Source organism: Oreochromis niloticus, linkage group LG3 (genome assembly GCF_001858045.2).
Source record: "Oreochromis niloticus isolate F11D_XX linkage group LG3, O_niloticus_UMD_NMBU, whole genome shotgun sequence".
In the NCBI taxonomy this organism is placed as follows: domain Eukaryota; kingdom Metazoa; phylum Chordata; class Actinopteri; order Cichliformes; family Cichlidae; genus Oreochromis; species Oreochromis niloticus.
Window position 1 is genome coordinate 39556760 of NC_031967.2, and position 5150 is coordinate 39561909.

General features: G+C 39.9%; 1 long non-coding RNA gene across 1 annotated transcript; it reads left to right on the top strand.

Annotated features, from left to right (window-relative positions):
• Window positions 1-475: 475 nt before the first annotated feature.
• Window positions 476-3690, top strand: LOC112843743 (uncharacterized). Its single transcript, XR_003216221.1, has 2 exons — window positions 476-712; window positions 2597-3690. It is a non-coding gene; the product is annotated as an uncharacterized LOC112843743 (long non-coding RNA).
• Window positions 3691-5150: the final 1460 nt, after the last annotated feature.

Genomic DNA, 5150 nt, shown 5'->3' on the forward strand with positions numbered 1-5150 from the left:
TGTAGGTATTAATTATTCCATTGTGATGCGTGTAGTCATTCGTGACTGCGCTACACACTGAAAGCAACCTTCTGACGAGCGTCATAGTTCGGTTACAAGACACGTTAAAGTTCCATAAATGCATACCTTTGACTAACAACAAAAGCACAAGTGTGTTTGGGTTTTTTTTCCACGTTATATCAGTTGCACGGAAGTAGCTGTCAACACAAGTAATCCGGGCGCTGCAGCTTTAAGCGGCTGCGCGCGCTCCCGCAGACGGCAATCACTTTCTGGCAGACAATCACTTTTTGGCACAACACCGGCAAGTCCGCTATTTTTTTGAAATGGAAACTGGCATTTCTTTTATGTTTACGTAAAGTTACAGACTCTGGATTTAGCGGAAATTACACGACGCTGAATAGCGCATTTAAGCCTTTTTCTTTGTGGTAAATGTTAGCCGCGCGCTAGCCTCATCTAATGTATTACGCCTATTTCTAGTCTTTTCAGTGGCTACAACTGATGATCGCGACATTAGCAATTCATGTTGTAAATCCAGATGCCCATGCACCTCGTCAGCAGGCCTGGTGAGAACTATGGTCTTCACCAAACCTGCACACAGCAGCTGCTCAGCCGAGCCGCTGCCTTCACTCACGCACGGAGGGTATCCACACGCCTTCAAGTCAACATGATGCTTTCCGTGGCTCGTTACAAACGATCTGAGATATATGAAGTAGTAAGTGTATTTAATATCATACTAGGCAGATTTACCGCACTGCCATTTACTACACATTTACCTGTGTTTGGCTATTGTCAGTACATCTGGCTCGTTGTAAACTTTCTTTAAGTATGTGTAACATTCACAATGATATTGTTGATGGCAACGTGTATGATTCCAGCCTACCTGATAGGCACTTTTGACTTTTTGTAGTTCAGTTCACTGATTGACTACCCTGCAGTGCTGTTTTCCTGTATTCCTGTTTCATCCACTTTAATAAAGTGTCCTGTGTTACAGTAACAGTGAGTTGTGGATTTACTTAATGAATGCCTAAGTTGGGCTTTAATCTGCCTTAGACATGTAGACACAACTATGTAGAAACACATAACAGACCTGAACCAAAGAAGCAATGTGTACAAGCAGGCAAAGACAAGTTTTGGAAGTATTTGTACAACACATGCCTCCACAACAACTTCAGTGTATCCTGGAATTGTTTAGTAAACACTAACAGAGCTATTATCTATATGTTATGTGAGTCAAATTTCCCCAGAATAGTCTTGGTTGACATCAGGTGACTGTGAAAGCCATGGTGCATGATCACGCCTTTTTCATAATCAACTACTCAGTCTATTTGTCACAGGACAAACAATCTCTCATAGCAAGTTTGTAATGATTTTACAACTCTTTCACCTTTGACAAGTGAACCCTAACATGGCAGCAAAGTGCAACAATGTCTCTCTGTGTAGGGGTCAAGAGTTCAGGGCATGCCTTTAATTTCTTGCCTGTCTGTAAATGACAGTGTCATGGCATGAATAATCCTTCAGATTTTACCAGTAGAAAAGTAAAACAATTACATTGTCTGATCAGGAGAACCTAAAAGACTCCTCTTATGGCTAGTCTTTGCACATAATAATCACAGAAGAAAAGAAAGGAATTGATTTTCAATTGCGCTTAGTTTCAGGAGACTTTCCAACCTGTTGGTTCAAAAGAGCCAAAAGAAAATCCTCATTGATGTTGGAGTAAAAACTAGATGCTTTTATTGGAATATACACTGATAATGCTTACTGTCCTGTCATTGTAAACCAGTTAAAATACACAAATAACACATTGTGATCATTCTGAAGACCACAGACAGCAGTCCAGGCGTCAGGTGAGATAAAGGAGCTGGAAACATCACCTGATAAAGATAAAACAGACAACAGACTGAATGAATGAAAGAAGGCTTCTTCATTGAACATTTTCCACCAATCACAAGCCTCTTCTTTCACTCTAGACTTTTGACCAATCACCGATCAGGATGAATTGCACTACTGTACTGTGCATCCCATTCGTGAGATTAGAGTATTTTGAAGGGTATTTTTAATGCGATGTGTCATGGGATGGGAGGTGCTTAAAAGGGGACTTGAATGTGGCAATGGAACGTGACAAAACTGCCCTTTTTGATAATTTGGTATTGGTAATAATAAAAAAATTGATCTACAGTAGTTTGTGTATTACACAGTAGTGAAATCGTTGTATATTTATTTTTATAAGTCACATATTCAAAGAATAGTTTTGACTGCAAGCCTCACTTGCCTTACCTGTATTTGCTTTTAACACTGCACAAGCACCAGTTCTAGTAAATATTCTGGTGCCAGTAAACTGTTAAGATGGAGCAATTTAATGTTATTTAATCAGTTTATTTTTCATCCTGCAGTTAAAATGTATCAAAACAAGATTGTGTGTCTCTGCAGATGCTGTGTGATCTGACACACCAGCACAAAATGTGTCAAAGTTCAATAAGTTACATTATTGTAACTGTGATGCGTTCACTGACATGTCCTCATGCTTTGCTGTATATAAAGAGAACAGAGAGGCTCTGCTTTGTGCTTATATTCTCCTCCTGTGTGTTTTTGTGTGCAGAGTTTCTACCAGAGCCAAATGTTATCGACTCCTCACTGAAGTCGTCCACCAGTCCAACCACTGGAATCCAGCTGCTGCTCTCTAACTGATCCACACAGCAGCTCAGACCTGACACATTCACTGTAAACACACTGGTTTATATTCTGTTTGTTCTCCTCATGAAGGAAACCTCAGAAGGTCTGAAATGTGAGTGTGTGTCTTCCCCTCACTGGTTGTTTCTGTCTGATGGAAACATGAATTCTTGTGGCTAACAAACACACCTGTCTGAGATAACAAAGAACAAACATGAGTCGACTTCAGCCACAAAGTAAAAGCTGCAGGAACATTTGGTCAGTTTTTCTCTCAGGAGTCATAAAGAGAACATCTGTAACATCTGTTACTCGGACGATCGTTGTCAGAAAGTCAATAACTGTGATGGCTGCAGTCACAGCCACAGAGTGGTAATATCCACCAAATTTTAGTCTAAAGGCTTACACAACACCAAACTCGCATTATTTGTTTCTTTAAAGGTCCTGCATCAGTGTTTCCCAAACACGACACATGTTTAACATTAAAAAAACACCACCAAACCAAAAAGTCACAATAAGTGTATTGATAATTTTCCCCGTGCACCAGGCATAGCGGACTTGGCTCAGTTTTTCCTCAGTATACCTTTTTTGCTTTCTTCTGACCACTAATCCTGCTAGTGCCTGGGTCAGAATTCTCTCCAGGACCCAGGTCAGACTGACTACTTTTTCTTTTCAGATACTTATCTATACGCGCCACGTTATCTCACTCACAGCATGACTTTTATGTAGCAGCTGTATTACTCACCCCGGCTCCTTAGAGTCCTAATCAGGTGGAACCAGTCTTCATAAGAGAATGAATCACTGTTTATGTGATGTCACTGTGAGATACAATGATTTAAAATCTGAATATTAACACATCAATGTGAAAATGTAAACAGTGTACAGATATAAATATTTATGGCTGATTTGTCACATGGATTCATATCTTATGAATTTATATTTATCACTTATTTTAACAGGTACCAGATGTGGTTTGTAAAATGATGGACATTCTTTTACTCTATTAATAAACTGCCTTCATGTACAGTGTGTAGGGTTTTTCTTTCTGAGTGAAATTGTCTTCAACAGACAGTAACGTGTATATGTTAGAGCGCCCTCCAGTGGAGTTAGACTGTGCTTCTGTTTCTATGTGGCCCACTGCGCATGCTCATCAGGATGTTCCTCACATACAAACAACATGTGTGTCTCTGAGCAGCTTTTACCAACCACCGTAGAAATTCATGAGACTGTAATAAGTGTATTGATGCTTATTGCAGCTCTGTCAGCTGTCAGGGCTGCAGGGGGGTTGTATTCACAGGAAGTGACCACTGCTACCAGAAATATCACGGTGTGACAGGTATCAGGTGTGACGTCACCTGAAAGCAGGTTATACTTGATGATGGTATTTATTTATTTATTTTTGTCAAGCTTGATTCTTTAACAAGAAAGTGATTTGCTGCTGTGCCAAGATTAAACCATGGCCTCGTGCTGCCATCTACTGACATTAAAGTGTAACAACACTCTCCAACTCTGAGTCTGCTCTGCGCTCATGTAAGTTTAATGTTTCCACTTTGTGAATGTGCAGTAGCTGTTTTGTGTCTGATATGGAGGAAACTTCACACTAACAGGTGTAAACTTTACAAAATGTCTTCTGTAAATACTTTTTATAGGTTTGTTCACACCTGCTGTTCACAGCTGGTCTCACATTACACAACCTGCTCAGTGACATCACACAGGATCAGGAGTGCTCAGCTCTTCACAATGAAAGCCTGTCACACATGTTTTCAGTAATGCTGAACATCACATGATATAAAAACAAATGTGTTCACAGTTTTTATTTAATTTCAGTAATATAGACTGGCTGGCCACTTTATTAGGTACACATTTTTCGCCGTCAGAGCTGCTTTAATGCTTCACAGCAGAGATTCAAACATTCAAATGTGCTGGAAACATTCCTCTGATGTTCTGGTTCATGTGGACGTGAGAGCGTCACACAGCTGCAGCAGATTTGTCAGCTCCATGATGTAACTCTCCTGCTTCACCATGTCTCAAAGGTGCCTAGTTTGTACTAGGGGGGCCAAAGTGTGCCAAATAAATGTGCGTTCACCAAATTCTTGTTATTCTCCTCTTACCTCTGAAATCAAAGAGTCACTTTCTCCCAGAGAACTGCTGCTCACTGGATATTTCCTCTTTTTCACTCTCTGTGAACTCCAGAGGTGGCTGTGTGGGAAAATACCAGCAGATCAGCAGTTTGTGAAACAATCAAAGTTTAGATTCATTTAAATCACTTTTAAGGTCTGTGTTCTTTTTCTGAATGACTTTTGGTTGTGAATAAATTTAATTTGAAGACATTTAACTTTATAAATTTAGGAAATGATGGTGATACAAATGTCAAAATTCATATCTTTGTTTTCCTCCATTGACAGATCCAAACAGTTTTGGCTCCAGACAGGCGAAGCGACTTTCCACTATTTGGAGTCACGATGGAGTAATGTTTTATCCAGCAG